Source organism: Culex quinquefasciatus, chromosome 2 (assembly GCF_015732765.1).
Source record: "Culex quinquefasciatus strain JHB chromosome 2, VPISU_Cqui_1.0_pri_paternal, whole genome shotgun sequence".
NCBI classification, from domain to species: Eukaryota; Metazoa; Arthropoda; class Insecta; order Diptera; family Culicidae; genus Culex; species Culex quinquefasciatus.
The window spans coordinates 23,888,883-23,906,618 of NC_051862.1; the positions used below are offsets into that span (position 1 = coordinate 23,888,883).

The 17,736-nt window shown below is 34.2% G+C and overlaps 1 protein-coding gene and 1 long non-coding RNA gene across 3 annotated transcripts in view; one reads left to right on the forward strand and one right to left on the reverse strand.

The window, feature by feature from the left end:
• Nucleotides 1-17,736, reverse strand: part of LOC6048201 (orexin receptor type 2) — a 227,297-nt gene that overhangs the window by 151,094 nt on the left and 58,467 nt on the right. For both annotated transcript variants that reach the window (XM_038253430.1, XM_038253431.1), the window contains exon 3: nt 15,617-15,653. The gene's annotated coding sequence lies outside the window, so the exon portion shown is untranslated. The remainder of the gene's footprint in view (nt 1-15,616; nt 15,654-17,736) is intronic.
• On the forward strand, nt 4,330-5,100 carry LOC119766924. Its single transcript, XR_005277210.1, has 2 exons — nt 4,330-4,535; nt 4,605-5,100. It is a non-coding gene; the product is annotated as an uncharacterized LOC119766924 (long non-coding RNA).

Genomic DNA, 17,736 nt, shown 5'->3' on the forward strand with positions numbered 1-17,736 from the left:
GGGCAGGGGCGTTTCTTTGCTTTATTTTGGTGAGAAAGTTGAGCCTTTCGAGGAAATTACGACCAAACGGAAATGGCACTTTTCCGGGTAACAAAAGAAGTTTGCATTGTACAGAGAGAGAGCTTCAGCACTCTGTACAGAGTAATTTGATTAAAAACTTATCCTTTCGTGGTTGCATGGTGAGGGTTTGCACTGGAAACTTTCATTACTCTAGCCTCAATTGGAAATGGTTTAATAGCAGGAATTTAAATGCAAAATGTTATGTAGAAATGTATTCCATGAAATTGAAATTCTCATCATCATCATGACGATACATATCTTTCACATTCCTAGCTTCATTGCAACATTCAAACCCTTCACGACACAAAACAATTAGAGAGACATATTTTTCCTCATTTTTCAACGAAAGCTTTGATACCGGGTCTGGAATGACGTTCAAGAATTTTTGTGTGTAATGGTTTATTCAATTAGACAGATAAGCAGCGACGCGACAAATGTGATGAATAAATAACCCGTAATGGATTTTAGTCATCGTTTCCACATTTTTTTCCCAACCAACCACCCACGCCACCTAGGAGTTTAGGAGGGGTGTGAAATGTAATCAAGCTTGTGATGTAATGCAGGTCGCTTAATTTCCGGTTGCGAGAACACGACGGTCAATAAGTCGCGGGGGTTTGGATTAATTATTCAAATGATTTTGTACCATAAAAAATAAGATGGAATTAAACTAGATTGATGCAATTAGAACCTGATTCAATCGAGCAATTCATTAGCTTTAGATTGAATTAAATTGTTTTCTGCCTTTGTTCATTTTGCCTGGTTTTTTTTCCAAACAATTTTTTTCTTGAGCAATTCTCTCAGGAATAAGCAATTCTTTTGAAATTTTTTTTAGTTTTTTTTGGAAGAAACTGTGTGTTTAAATTTTCTATGACCAAAAAAGTCATCATTTGGTAATACAAGTCTGTTGACTCTTGTTAAATCAAAAAAGCAATTAAAATATTCAAAAATCTGTATTTTTGATAATATTGTAGGTTTTTATTAGAACCTTTCAGAAAAGAAATATTTGCAGTCTAAAAAACTTAAACCCGCTTTTAATTAAATTTTTCACGCAAAAAATTAACCGCGCAATTTTTTGTTGGAAAAAATGAATAATTTTTTGATATTTTTTGGATGAGAAAAAATGTCACGTTTTGGTAAAAATTCATTTGAGAGTGTTTCCAATTTCTCAAATAATCATTATTTTTGCAAAATATTGAAAAAAACGAATAAATTATTGTGACTATATTTTTAAATTTAAAATAAAATTGGCATCGAAAAGTACTTACAATGGTATTGGGAAAATTATCTTATGTTTTTGCAGATTAATCCTCTATAACCGAACCCCGCCTTTAGTCGAGCTTCGATTAAAAAAATCGCTAAAAATCTATTATAAAACCAATTTTTGATCTTTAAAAAGCTTTGGAAAGAAGAACTCTTAAACTTTCAGGAAATTTAAGGGTTGGAAGTTTGACTTGTTTTATGTGACTTTGCCAATGTTTTATAAAATTACATTTTTTAGGGGTCAACTTTGGCTATTTTTTTAATAACCTTTTTTTTATATTTTGAGTACTACACTCTATACACTGTTTTACAATTTAAATGATGCCATTTTATAGCAGAAAATGTGAAAAACAAGTAAACAATTGAAAAAGTGACTGTAAAAACATGCAAAAAATAGATAGGCAAAATGTAATGATAGGAGGTTGTAATACTACCAAAAACATACATTAACTAAGCAAGATATATGAAAAATAAAATACTAAGAAAAATAAAAAAAAAAACGAAAAAAATTTGGGCAGTAGAGGGTTAAGCACTAGTTTGGCCCAAAAACTGCAATGTGGCGGTAACTTTCCGGCTTACCCAATAGGTTTTTGTCCAAGGAACATTTTTTCATACATTGAAAAATTCCCAAAAATAGTTTAAACTCGTGATTTGCGATTTTTTGAAAAATGGAAAGTCTTCAAAAATTGAAGAAAATCGATGGGTTTTCTACATCACCAAAAAAGCGTTGTATTTTTCAATGACGATACACAGAAAAAAAAGTTGAATTTGTTGAAAGTTGAAAAGTTGAAATTGGAATGTTGAAAATTTGATACACAGAAAAAAATATGTAAATTTACACAGCACGTAATAACTGTTTCTTATGTAAACTCACTCAATGTAATGTTGAAATATGATGTAAAGAGTAAAAAGTCATGGAAATTAATCCAATGTAAATCTAAATCTAATGTAAATCATGAATCTAATGGAAACGTTGAGCATGGAAACTCAAATCTGATGAATTTCTACCCGTGTCCGGCTTCCTGTAAATTCCTATTTAATGTAAATCATATATCCAATGTATTTCTGCCAAACATTGACTTCAAAACTACCCGAACTAAAAATAGTTATATTTGGTTCTCTTTCTGTCACTCTCATACTTCGCTGGCCCACTGCCTGAGCCTCGCCCTGAACAAGTTGATGCTTTAGCCGCTCGTTTATAAAATGCGAAGATGGCTCAGTCGGCAGCGGGTAGCAGCAGTAACACCGAACATTCTACCCGTCGTCCGTTCGATTCCAGTCCAGCGTTATTCCACTTGGCCGTCGACGAGAAAACGTCCCCTACCAGTGAAACAACTTTTTAAAATCATTATTTCCTTTTGCTTACCGCTTCACTCATTTTAAAATAGAACATAGGCCACACCCTTTTCCTACTGCAATCCAAGTCGAGCTTCTCATTCCCATTGGCCAATCAGAATAAGTTGATTTGAACTAATGTAAATTTCAAAACTAATGTAAATTTTCAAAACTAATGTAAATTTACAATGAATCTTATGTAAATTTCCAATGAACCTAATGTAAATATACATCATTTATCATGATACCTTTTGGTACATGATAAATAATGTAAATTTACAGAAATATTTTTTTCTGTGTAGGTTGAATATTGCTTCTTTTTTTGAGTAATGTTACATAAAAAATGTGTAAAAATCGCTGCGATGTTCTCCGTCGACAGGTCTGGAACCCATCGACAGCGATCCCTCCGATAGTCCGGACCCTCGTACTCCAACAGTGATGAAAATTCATCAGTGCATCGAACGCTCTACGGCCACAACCGATCAATTGACAGGTGTCGCCGCTTTTTCAACGAGGTGTCCAACGAGTTCTCACCTGGCCTGCCGAGGAAGAATTTTAAGCTGAAAATCATCAATCTGTGATATACCTATATGTCAAAGTTTTGTATGATTTTATTTTTTTTTAATTTAGTTTTAAGGTATTCAGTCTGTGCGATTAACTCGAAGACGGTGTAATAAACAACAAAATTAATCATTTTTTTTACACAAAATCTGTCACCATTTCCTGATGAATATTACCATCATTTTTTTTCTGTGTAAGCATGAAATTTTCCGATCTCTCGATTCAAATTTATTTAAAAATGTTTGCCGTTTTGAAATGTTACTCTAGATTCTAAACTTTCTAAATATTTTCTTATGTGATGAAGAGAATAAATAATTTTGACCGTCAAAAGATGGCATTGAAAAATGGGTAACATTTTTTTGTAGAGTGTAACAATTATTTCTGAGAAGTTCTATGCTTACAATTTTGTTTGAATACCAAATCAATAAAAAAAAACCGCTTTCAAGAAACATATTATTTTCTATGTGCAGTTGCCAACTTTGTATAAAGACTTGAATGGACATAAGTTTGTGCAGAATGACAACAGTACATAAAACTAGCCAAACCACTTAATTCACAAGATTCTTCAAAGAATGCTTCGTTCAGATAACAATTAGGTTGTTAATGGAAACCATAAAACAAAATGAACCAACTTAAAAAAAAAACATTTTCATTAACATGAAAAAAAAACATATTTTCAAACAATTAAGAAATTTGTCTTAATTATCCCAAAAATACAAAAATTGACACCCGGCGGATAAATTCTAACCCTATTTTATATGTTCTATTGGAAAATATCTCAATTTGTGGACTTCACCGTATGACAACCGAATTCAGTTATTTTTTTAATGTATGATTGGAAGAAAAGTCCATAAATAATACAAATTAGAAGTTATAAAGCTAATTAAGTTCCATGAAAAAAACTGACTTTTTACCTCATGCTGTCTCATTTGTTGCACCTAGATCATATGATCCACAAGTGTATTGATTTGAGAAACATAACAAAAAACGTTACTTAATCCACCTGTAGGTGGTTGGTGCCTTCCTCACATAGTAATGTAATCAAAAATAAAAATAATTCACTCAAATCAGACAATTTTCCCGTTTACTCATTTCTGAGTATTGCCGCTTTAGCTCTTATTTTTGACGTGGTAAAAAAGTGTACTTTTGATTCTCAGTGTAAAAGTTACGATCCACAACTTTTCTGTAGGAACGGGCGGAAAGAGAACGGTTTCAAATTATGATCCACTTTGTTTACTGTTTTGCTGTCAAAAAGGATTCATCAAAAACAACTCGAATTTTATTTTCCAGCTTATTTGAATCGAACTTGCGCCAACTTGGTAAGTTTTTTTTTACAAAGTATGATTTTTCTTTTTAATTTTCAATATTTCTTTTAATTTTATTTATAGTGCTACCCGTCCTTTGGAATTGCAAAATTCAAGAATTTCTTCGGACATCCAACAACCTGAACAACGAGAGGGGTTTCGAGAGATGACCAACGCGTACTCTAGCTTGGACATGATTCCTTCGGTGTACGCCGAAAACGTTGACTTCAGGTACACCTGACCATCTGCTACAGGAAGACGACTCCCGTTGTGTAAGACTCGGAGATGAAGTACCGTTTTGTTGATCACCATCTCAATAAGCATCCTGCATGCGATTCCGGGAACCTTCGACACCAAACCTTCGAGCACTAAAAGGCACAGCTGAAGCGTATTGTAGACCTAGCCGTGGGCTCCGTCGGCGACCAATCACAGCGGCGATGTTTCATCTCGATTTGGCCGGTCCAAGATTGTCGTCAATGTGTGGGAAATGGAGCAATAAAAATAATTGTTCTTAACTAGAGACCCGGCAGAGTCTTAACTGTATCGTGGAATGTGCAAACAAATAAATGTGAATAGTTCTTATTTGATTTTCATTTTTTAAATCCTTTTGGAAGTATTCGATTGCGTTTTTTTATTTTTAGGTGGAAAAATCTTGAGAATTGGCTTTTTCCATGAGTTACTAGAACAAACAAGATCCAGACATGATGGAATCGGACAATTTTGTATCAAAATACAACTTAAATGTTTATATCTTTTGATAGGCTTGCCAAATTTTCAATCTTTATGGTTTAGTAGAAAGGTCTTACGATTATGCGTCCAATGATAGCTCGCATGACCTATCTGGGTAACATTTTCGTCAAAATATATGATATTCGGACTAAAAAAAAATGTGTAATTAACATTTAAATGCTCATAACTTTTAATAGGGTTGTCAGATCTTTGATCCTTTTGGCTCATTAGAAAGGTCTTTTGAATTTCCATCCAATGATAGCTTGCATGGACTAGCAGTCATTTTCGTCAAAATATGTGAGATGCGGCAATAAAAAAAAGTTTAATAAACATTTAAATGCTCATAACTTTTGATATGGTTGACAGATCTTCAATCTTTTGGGCTCGTTGGAAAGGTTAATATTTGAGATCCGGCCTCTGAAATGTGTACAAATGACACTTAAGTGCTCATAACTTTTGATAGGGTTATCAGATCTTCAATGTTTTGGGCTCATTAGAAAGGTCTTTCAATTATCCAACTAGCAACGAGTCGCATAATGGACCCGGCTAACATGTTCATCGAAATATTTGAAATCCGGCCCCTGAAATGTGTTCAAATGACACTTAATTGCTCATAACTTTTGATAGGGTTATCAGATCTTCAATGTTTTGGGCTTGTTGGAAAGGTCTTTTGATTACCTATCCAACGATGGGTAGCATGATAGATCCGGACAACTTTTTCATCAAAATATTTGAGATCCGGCCTCTGAAATGTGTACAAATGACACTTAATTGCTCATAACTTTTGATAGGGTTATCAGATCTTTAATGTTTTGGGCTCATTAGAAAGGTCTTTGAAATACCTTTCTAAAAATGTATGATCAGACGGGTTTTCTTACAAAAACCACCCTTTTTACAATCTTTCAAACTTTATCCAGAATCGTTTTTTTAGCATAACTTTTGAAATACTTAACAAAACTTCATAATAGTTAATATAGGTCTTGTGGGACCCTAAGACGGATCGAATGAGACCAGAACGGCCCAAATCGGTTCAGCCAGTCCGGAGATAATCGAGTGCATTTTTTCGGTGCACGGACTTACAGACATACACACGCACAGACATTTGCTCAGAATTTGATTCTGAGTCGATAGGTATACGTGAAGGTAGGTCTACGAGGTCGAATTAAGAAGTTCATTTTTCGAGTGATTTTATAGCCTTTCCTCAGTAAGGTGAGGAAGGCAAAACATGCCCTGAATATTGGCTGTTGAATGAAACGAAAGGTAAATATTACCAGGCACTTTTGCATGTTTGTTCGAACGCGATATGAACAGAAAAAAAGCGCAACCGTTTGCCAATTTAAATGTGGGCTATGTTTTGGCCTGGTTAGCGTTGATTGTTTTGCTTGCCTGATTGTTTGTTTAGCCTCAAAATTGTTAACGCTGAAACATTTGAAACTTTGATTTTTTTTAGCAACTTGTCATAGTGCAATTTTAGAGCAATTTTGTTTGGAAATCCAAAATCCAAATGGAATCAGATGCAGTCACGGATAAAAACCGTGAGTTGAGCTGATTTAAAAGAGTCCAATCGACTCATGTGCAATTGTTGATTTGCAAAAAAATGATCGAAAAATGATTGATGGTGACAATGGAAACCACTTATCGTGGCTCCATTATTCACAATTTCAGGCCACTTTCCAGATATAGTTATATGAACAACCATGAGCTGAACTAGCATTGGTAAAAGCTTCAAGTTTCGAACCTTGATTTTTTTCTCAAAATATTTAAGCATTTTAAAAATTTATTTGCCTCAATGTTTTTAATGATTGAAATAAAAGTTATCTATATTATTTATTTTTACCAAGCAACGATAGGTAAAGCAATCAAAAGCATTTTCATTTTCGTTGAATACTATGTTCATTTTCTCTTATTGATGACTGGTTATTAATTCAGAATATTGGAGTGCGCCACATTGAATATTGATTGCTTGTTAATAAATCATACCAATTGTCGATCTGAAATGACTAATGTGGCATAAATCTGCGATTTATCGATGAAAATATTCGTTGTGGAAAGTGATTCAAACAAATTCTCACAGCAGCAATCTCTTTTTAATTATCATAAAGCTTCAAATAATTGCAACTCAAGTGAAAATCAACATTCCACCTTCTCCATCCACCTTCTCCGTCAAAAAGAGAGGAAAAATCTCCCACTGATAGGAAAAAGTTCAATTAATAAAGTTTTCCCCCTCCCATTCCGATTCCCGTTGCTGGAGGCCACCATTTGAACTTGGATCTGTCATTGTACAAGTTTGATTTCATTTCCTGCGTCGTTTCCAGCCAGCTGCTCATTGACACAATTTTCAACATTCAACAGGTTTGGCTCGAGTGGAGGGAGCGCACGTTGAACGTTAATTTGTACGTCTTTTGAAGGAAAAAAAATTAAAGCTTAAAAAGACAAACGTTATAAGGGCCCTTTTTGGGCAGTAAAGGAATACAGAAAGGAAATCCTCTAATCAGAAGTCAAAGAACCAAATCGCCCATATAAAAAGACAGAAAAAAATCGCTGCCACGTGTACCGTGATGAATAACTAGGCATCATTTATCATCCGGGTGATGTTGGGCCGTCTGGTTGATTGGATGATTGAGGGGTCCAGATTATGGACTAGACGTGAAACAGAAGGAAAAAGTTCGTCTCGTCTGGAAAAGTGAGACCAATTTACTCATCTTTTTACTCCTATTTTTCTTTCGATAAGCTGTCCCCATGAGAGTCCACTTAGCAGACTACAAAAAGGACCTCTCTTTTCCTAGTGGTCTAGTTGGAGGATACGATGTTTATCTTGTTGATTGACCTATGTCCCTGCGTAATTAATTTTATTGATATGCATTTTTTTTTTGTTGATATTATGAAATAACGCAAAATGTATAAACATCAGAATGTTTTTGTTTAGAAATTATTTGAATTTTAAATAAATATCTACATTTTTGATGGTCACGACTAGTTACTTTAAAACTTGTTGATTATATGCGATACTGCACTGATGGTTAAAATGCTTTTTCAAAGAGGTATTTGTTCAAAATTAGTAAACACATAATATATTGAGCCCTAAACAGAAAAAAATTATCGTGTTGGCAGTTAAACGCCAATAAAATTAAATCGCTTTCGAAATCGAAAGTTAATTGACCAAGCAGCTACATTAACAAAAAGTTTGATTCCTCTAGCATATCAACGCTTATGAAATCAACAGGAAAATTCAATTCGGACCCACATTTTCACAAATCACTTCCCCGCGTCATAATCGATTCAAGCATCGACATCCCGTTGAAATCGACATTACATTTTGAAACGTTATTTGGTGACACATTTCCTAGCATTCCAGCGACCATTTCAGGCCATCGCTCTCTGTCCAGAATAATTCATGATCGGGGTTTAATTCAGCCTCGGAAAACATTTACTCCACCAGCATCAGCCCCCACCAGTATGAATATTCAATTTGTGCATCGAATCCTTGATGGACACCATCACTGCACTGGTGCTGCTGGTGCAACAGTGCATCTGTTTATGATCACACCATCACCATAACCAACCCACCAACCAACCATCATAACAAACGGTTTCACAGCTGGAGAGCTGCAAAAAAAAATCCGGTCCGAAATAACGAACTACGCTTTGGAGCATTTTTTTTAGGAGAGGGAAGACCATTCGAAAGGATTGATGAAACACAAAAAAAAAATCTGAATTTCATCGTACACTTTGTTGAGGAAGGTGTTATGCCGAGTATTGTTTTTTTTTGTGAAATGTGGAATTTTTGTTCCCATAAACATTGTTTCCAAAAAAAATCCTTTCGTCTATGCAACAAAACTGGTTTCCATAGCCATAAGTTCCAGGATTTTCAAAATCCTTTATGCAGTAAAGTTTCGCTGCGAATCAGTAAACAAGCACGCTTGGATGAAGTCACTAAGGTCACCAAGCTGTTGCTGTGCTGGTGTGATGCTCGTTCCCTGCTGCACGTGGTACACCACGTAGAGCAACCTTGACGAAACAAAAAAAATGCATATTGAAATAGCGACTGTGCAAAACGAGCAAACGCTTTAAAAAGATAGTCATTGAAAAAATATGTATTTCAATGATTTTCTTAAAACAAAATCAGGGTTTTGATGATTAAACTAACTTCGGCTAGTATGAGTTTTTGCCTCGAGTTTGAGCCTGAGTTTTTGATCAAAATTTTAAAGACATCTGGTGCCTCGATTCCATTTAATGTCCAAAATTCCAAACAAAATTTAAACAAACATTTGTACACGAGATAAATATAAATAGATTGAGGTATTTTTTAAATGTTTTTGTGTTTGAAAATTGTCTATTCTTGTGAACATATCAGTGATCTATTTTTTTCAAATTATATAAAAAACGTAAACTTTAAATTTCAACAGATAAAAACCAAAATAAACGGCTTTTGAAAAACTCAAAAAAAAATGCCGATATTTTGTGATCTTTTATAATAAAACTTAAAATTTCCAGAAATTTATATACACAGAAATAAATGATGATAATATTCCTCAAGAAATGGTAACAGATTTTGTGTAAAGAAATGTGTAACATAACATCAGAAACTGATGTATGTTTAACAGTTTCTGGTAAATTTTCATCAGGTTCATATTTTTACACATTTTTAAGGTAATATTTATAACTGAGCAATTCTCTATCAAATCGATCTTTTTTCTTAAATTTTAATTATTGTATTTTTTAATCCGACTAAAACTTTTTTGGTGCCTTCGGTATGCCCAAAGAAGCCATTTTTTTTTTTGTTCATATAATTTTCCATACAAATTTGGCAGCTGTCCATACAAAAATGATATGTAAAAATTCAAAAATCTGTATCTTTTGAAGGAATTTTTTGATCGATTTGATGTCTTTGGCAAAGTTGTAGGTATGGATACGGACTATACAGGAAAAAAATGATACACGGTAAAAATTTTTTTGGTGATTTTTTATTTAACTTTTTGTCACTAAAACTTGATTTGCAGAAAAACACTATTTTTATTTTTTTTAATTTTTTGATATGTTTTAGAAGACATTAAATGCCAATTTTTCAGAAATTCCCAGGTAGTGCAAAAAATCTTTGACAGAGTTATTAATTTTTTAAACAATACTGATTTTTTCAAAAAATCGAAAGATTGGTCGCAAAAGTTTTTCAACTTCATTTTTCGATGTAAAATCAAATTTTCAATCAAAAAGTACTTTAGTGAAATTTTGATAAAGTGCACCGTTTTCAAGTGAAATCAAATTTGAGGTGACTTTTTAAAAAAAAAAAGTCGCAGTGTTTCTTTTTTAAAAAATTAGTGCACATGTTTGCTCACTTTTGAAAAAAATACTTTTGAAGAGCTGAGAAAATTCTATATATTTTGCTTTTTTGAACTTTGTTGATACGACCCTTAGTTGCTGAGATATTGCCATGCAAAGGTTTAAAAACAGGAAAATTGATATTTTCTAAGTCTCACCCAAACAACCCACCATTTTCGAATGTCGATATCTCAACAACTAATGGTCCGATTTTCAATGTTAAAATATGAAACAATCGTGAAATTTTTCGATCTTTTCGAAAAAAATACTTTCAAAATTTTTAAACCAAGACTAACATTTTAAAAGGGCGTAATATTGAATGTTTGGCCCTCTTGAAATGTTAGTCTTGGTTTAAAAAATTTGAAAGTATTTTTTTTCGAAAAGCTCAGAAAATTTCACGAATGATTCATATTTTGACATTGAAAATCGGACCATTCGTTGCTGAGATATCGACATTCGAAAATGGTGGGTTGTTTGGGTGAGACTTAGAAAACATCAATTTTCCTGTTTTTTACCTTTGCATGGCAATATCTCAGCAACTATGGGTCGTATCAACAAAGTTCAATAAAGCAAAATATATAGAAATTTCTCAGCCTTTCAAAAATATTTTTTTCAAAGGTGGGCAAACATGGGCACTAATTTAAAAAAATGAAAAACTGCGACTATATTCAAAAAAGTTACCCAAAAAATGGTTATAACTTGAAAAGGGTGCACTTTATCAAAAATTCACTAAAGTACTTTTTGATTGCAAATTCGATGTTACATCGAAAAATGAAGTTGAAAATTTTTTGCTACCAATATTCGATTTTTTGAAAAAATCTGTATTGAATCAAAAAATCATAACTCGGTCACAGATTTTTTGCCCATTCTGGAAATTTCTGAAAAGTTGGCATTTGATGTCCTCTAAAACATATAAAAAAAAAATAAAAATAAAAATAGTGTTTTTTTTTCAAATCAAGTTTTAGTGACAAAAAAGTTAAATTAAAAATCACCAATTTTTTTTCCCGTGTATCATTTTTTTTCAGTGTAGTCCATATCCATACCTACAACTTTGCCGAAGACACAAAATCGATCAAAAAATTCCTTCAAAATATACAGATTTTTGAATTTTCACATATCATTTTTGTATGGACAGCTGCCAAATTTGTATGGAAAATTATATGGACAAACTAATGATGCAAAATGACTTCTTTGGGCATACCGAAGGCACCAAAAAAGTTTCAGCCGGATTCAAAAATATAAAAATTAAAATTAAAGAAAAAAGACCGATTCCGTAGAGAACTGCTCTCTTAACCCTCTACAATCCAACCCCGCCTTTAGGCGGGCTTCGATTTAGAGTATCGCCAAAAATCAATTTTTCAACCAATTTTTTACCTTTTAAAAGCATTTAAAAGAAGAACTCTTGAATTTTTAGAAAATTCATGGATTGGAAGTTTTACTTGTTTTATGTGACCATGCCAATGTTTTATAAAATGTCATTTTTCTTGGGCTCAACTTTGGCTGTGTTTTTTACTAACATTGCCTATATTGTAAACAAAAAGAAGTATGCAGTATTTTTGCTAGTGCCCCAGACTATGCCTCTACGCATTTTTCTACAATTTAAATGATATTGGTACCATTTTATAGCAGAAAATGTGAAAATCATGCAAAAATTGAAAAAAGTAACTTAAAAACATGAAAAAATTAGATTAGCAAAATGTAATGATAAGAGGTGTAGAATAGGCCAAATACTACCAAAAACAAACATAAACTAAACAAGATAAATGCAAATTTAAATACTAAAAATGAAACAAGAAAAACATAAAACAAGGGAAGTAAAGTTTCTCGCGAAACAAAAGTTGCCCAAAATGACCTCCCGAACAAGGGAAAAATAAAAATTGAAAAAAAAATTTGGGCAATAGAGGGTTAATCAATTTATTGGCAATTTTCTCAACTTTCCAAGAAAAATATTTTCAGGAATGTACAATACTACTAGAAAAAAAAATGAAAAACTGGAAATTTTCAGTTCAGAGCGAGTCCAAGAACAGGGCATACACCTTTTTTAGGGAAGTCATTTTGGCCTCACCAATCTGCCTGACATTTTCAGGGGATGTTTGAGACATATATCTAGCATCTGTGTCAAATATGAGAGCTCTAGCTTAATGGGAAGTGGGGTAAATTGGGACACAAAGTTTTAACGCATAAAACCTTGATAAAATATTAAAATGTCTGTAACTAAAATCTAAAATTGCAAATCGCAGATTGTTGCGAATATAAAATAAAGGCTGTTTTCTTTTCCTATGCGGGACCGTGGTGTAGGGGTAAGCATGGTTGCCTCTCACCCAGTCGGCTTGGGTTCGATCCCAGACGGTCCCGGTGGCATTTTTCGAGACGAGATTTGTCTGATCACGCCTTCCGTCGGACGGAGAAGTAAATGTTGGCCCCGGTCTAACCTAGAGGGATAGGTCGTTAGCTCAATCCAGGTGTAGGAGTCGTCTCCCTGGGTCCTGCCTCGGTGGAGTCACTGGTAGGCAGTTGGACTAACAATCCAAAGGTCGTCAGTTCGGATCCCGGGGTGGATGGAAGCATAGGTGTAAAAAGAGGTTTGCAATAATTGCCTCAACAATCAAGCCTTCGGACACCTAGTTTCGAATAGGAATCTCGCAATCGAGAACGCCAAGGCAAGCTGTAGAGCGAATAATTTGATTTGATTTTCTTTTGATGATTTTTTTAGGTGTAAGTTTTTACTCGAGAGACCCCTTAGATCTCATTTTCATCAGATAATTTTATGAAGTTCGAGTTCCAGTGCCAATTTCACTATAAAAAATGTATCAACATGCCATTTTTCATCCATTTTATACCCATTAAAAATAAAATGGTCCCCAATAAATTAGAGCCAATCAATAATTACAAACAATTAAAATGCACAAAATTGGCCACTCCCATCAAATAGCAGTATCTTGAGAACAGAGTAAAATCTGTAACCCGTTAAATTTAAGTCTTCAATGGAGGTTAACAACTGATATACTACCCATCATTGAAGAAACGGCTAATATCCACTTTTGACAAAAGCTAGATTTTTACTCCAGTAGGTACACGAATAGAAATCCTGTACGCTAATCCGGTAACTTTATGTAAACATCGATTTTTCCAAAATCGTCAAAAAAATCAATTTCAAGCAACAATGTCGATTTTAAAAACACAATTTCGGAAACATTGCAGTGTTTACAAATTCGACAACAAAGAGTTACCGGATAAGCTATCAGGATTTCTGTCCATCTAGATCAGGGGTGCCCAACCTTTTGGCATTGCGGGCCAAATTTGTTGTTTCAAAAGCGTTGGCGGGCCAGATAGTTTTCGTTGACGAAAAACAGATGATTTCATTTTTAAATAAATCTTTCTCAATTTTTATCCTTAACATTTCAAGTTACAAAGAATGCTAAAGAAGGAGGATGCACATTGCACACAAACTTCAAATAAATCTCGATTTCTGTGTTATTTTTCCTACAAGGCTCTTTAAAATTCAAAATATTGCTTTTGAAAAAATCAACACACAAGATTTTTTAAGTTTTCAAATAACAATTTTAAAAAGCCGTCCAAATTTAAGGCAAACAATGTTCAAAACTTAATTTAAAATATTTTTTTTTTGCATAAATCAAACATAAAAAAATCAAAGGATTTCGAAGAACATGTTTTGAAAACATGGAAATTTAATTTTCTTGAAAATCAACTACATTGTTTATTACTTTAATTTCATTATTTCATTAAATAAATATTTGCAATGTCATGAAGGGCCATTAATTGAACAATTTTCAGGATCCCTCGCGGGCCGGATGAAATGGCTTCACGGGCCGGATCCGGCCCGCGGGCCGTAGGTTGGGCAGGCCTGGTCTAGATGATGTTCCAAAACTTGAATTTCACTAAAATAGTGTTTAGTTTTGGCTACCGATATGAAAAAACAAAACGGCTAAAATGTTGTGATCAACACAAAACGCGTTTTTCTCGGCATACTTTACAAAGCACAACAAGATAAAAAATATCTTTTAAATTAATTCTTTTATGAACTTTAAAAAAATCTGGAATTTCAAACAAAACCAAAGTTGTTTGACCGGTCAATTAGTTCAGTTTACCTTCTCGTGTAGCATAATGTGCTGAAAGCAGGCCAACACAGTCCACAAAGCAGCGGACGTAGATTCAGATGGTTCATGGTACGCGATACGGTCCAACCCAAACAGTCGAGCTGGCGGGAAACTGTTTATGCCAGAAAGTGTTTTACGTTCGCAAGCTGACGGGTGACTTTTTTTTGTTGTTTTTTCGATGCCTTTTTCCTGCCATTTACTGGTTCCATAGAATGGGTGAGGGATGAGGAAGGGAAAAATCAAACGATTCTCGCTGGACCGTACAATTTTTCTCACTTTGATTTACGATTTTTTTTCTGATGTGCTGACGAGACTGTTTGTAGTAAATTCTTAAACGTTGCCCTGAATATGAACCTGGCTGAGTCTAGCATGACACGAAATTTTACTCATCGATGGGGACGCATGGTCGTTTATGATTTCGAACGGAAATGATTCACATTTTCGTATTTGGTGTAGACATAGCAAATCAGTAAGCAAATGAACTAATTTTCATGTGCATGTCTAGGCGCAGCTTGATAGACATTGTCAGGTGTTGTGCATAAATACTGCAGAAATACTGAAAAAATCCGTTTCCAAATAAACAAAATTTGCCACCACAACAAAAAAGAACTACCCTTTGATCTGGTTGAATAGCTTAATGTCTCCTTCATACATGAATTCCATTCGTGACTGAGCTGAAAAAAATAGTTCAATCATGCAATCAAATAACGGAATTCCCCCGAATTCACATTTTGGACAGATTGTTTACAGTTGTTTTCATTTTCGGTCAAAATGCAATTTTCTCCCGCCAAATAACTGCATTTGCGAATATGTGGACATGATGGGTAGCGGTTTCCGCGGTTGAAATAAATTGGAAGGACAAATGGACTAATGGAGTTAGGGCGACGTTGTGGTTTCATAATTGTAAACAAGTTGGGGCACTAACAAACTTACCTATAGTGGGAGCAAAGTGGCATCGAGATCGGTCAATCTGGAATTTAACAGTTGAATTGAGTTAGAGGTTGCGTTTAATTGAGTTAGAGTAGTTTGTCAATATAGAAACACATTTTCAATTGTTTTTTGAAATGTTTGGTTTTATCTTCAAAACTGTAAACTATTTTATCATAACATCTCCCATTTGCGTATAAGTGAGCTAAAATCGGACGAAAAAATTTAGTTTTTGCGAAAAATGAAAATTTTAATTTTTGATCACCCTAACTCAGCGTAGGTCACCCTAATGACCATAAAAGGGTTTAATTTTGTCGGCCAAGGAATTTGGAATTGCTGTATTTTCAGTCAAACAAAAGACAAATAAACGTGAATCTCTTTTATAGTCAATAAATGAACCATTTAACGGTCAATTTGAATGATTGGAAACTCACCACGGCTGTTTAAAACTCACCACAGCTTTTATAAATCTAATATAAATCGGATTTTCACTAAATTTCTAAACTGAAACAAAAACTCTTACTTGTCTCCAAGCTAAAACAGTTACGGTTGACTTTATTAAGCAGACTTCTTAGATTTTACTACACAAACTTTTTCCTTTCTTTCAACCATAAAACTTATCATGTTTAACAAACAACGCATAATTCTCATTGCTTGCCGGAGAGCAAGCTTTTGCTGAATGCATAATCAGTACCCATCCAGCTTTCCAGCTCTTTGCCTGACGGCTGTTGCTGTTGTTGCTGCTCGCTCATTATTCAAAACGCAGAAAAGTGCGCGCCTGAAAAAAACTTTGGTCAAAACTTGAGCCAGCAAAGTTCGCAACACAAGGTGCCATTACGGGAAAAATTATGCTAAACGCAAAGTTGGCCAAACTTTCCGACTCAATTGAAGCAGTTCAAACGGCGCAAACGTGACGATGGTTCGCTTTCTTGACAGTTGAAAGTTCTTGGTTGAAGGGAAGAATTGGCGAGCAGCTTGGTTCGTACCTTTGATGATTCCGTCTCATTAAAATTACTGCAAAGCAGGGAAAGTTTGCGATGATTTTTTTTCTCATTTTGATGTTGTTAAGTTTTCGTAAGTTCAAACGACTCGGCTTAAGATGGACCAAAGAGTTGAACATTGTATTGAGACATTTTTTTTTGCTGTCGACTATTGCGACCAAAGATCTTCGGAACATAATTGCAGAAGTTTCTGCGCTGGACGGTTCGGAGAGGTACTTTGATGGTGACTTAAGGAAGTAATAGTTGAAAGTTTTAGTTCTGGGTGTTTGATGTTGAAGGATCAATTTAAAACATCCCGGTTAAACCAATTCCAACCTATATTTTGTTTTTTTTTTTTTTGTATTTTTGTATTTTCATATAATTTATAAAAACTTAATTGAGAAGTATTGCCTGATGCAGCTCATGCTTCTAGAAGGTAAAATTCAGTTATATATAAACATTTCAGAGTTCCAGTCAAATCAACTCCTAGCAAATCTACGAACTCAATTTATAATTACAAATCAGTTCAAATGCCACCAACCATACCAAAACCCAACTGACATACACAGAAAAAAATATGTAAATTTACACAGCACGTAATTACTGTTTCTTATGTAAACTCACTCAATGTAATGTTGAAATATGATGTAAAGAGTAAAAAGTCATGGAAATCACTCCAATGTAAATCTAAATCTAATGTAAATCATGAATCTAATGGAAACGTTGAGCATGGAAACTCAAATCTGATGAATTTCTACCCGTGTTCGGCTTCCTGTAAATTCCTATTTAATGTAAATCATATATCCAATGTATTTCTGCCAAACGTTGACTTCAAAACTACCCGAACCAAAAATATCAATATTTGGTTCTCTTTCTATCGCTCTCATACTTCGCTGGCCCACTGTCGGAACCTCGCCCTGAACAAATTGATGCTTTAGCCATTCGTTTATAAAATGCGAAGATGGCTCAGTCGGCAGCGGGTAGCAGCAGTAGCATCGAACATTCTACCCGTCGTCCGTTCGATTCCAGTCCAGCGCCATTCCACTTGGCCGTCGACGAGAAAGCGTCCCCTACCTGTGAAACAACTTTTTAAAATCATAATTTCCTTTTGCTGCCCGCTTCACTCATTTTAAAATAGAACATAGG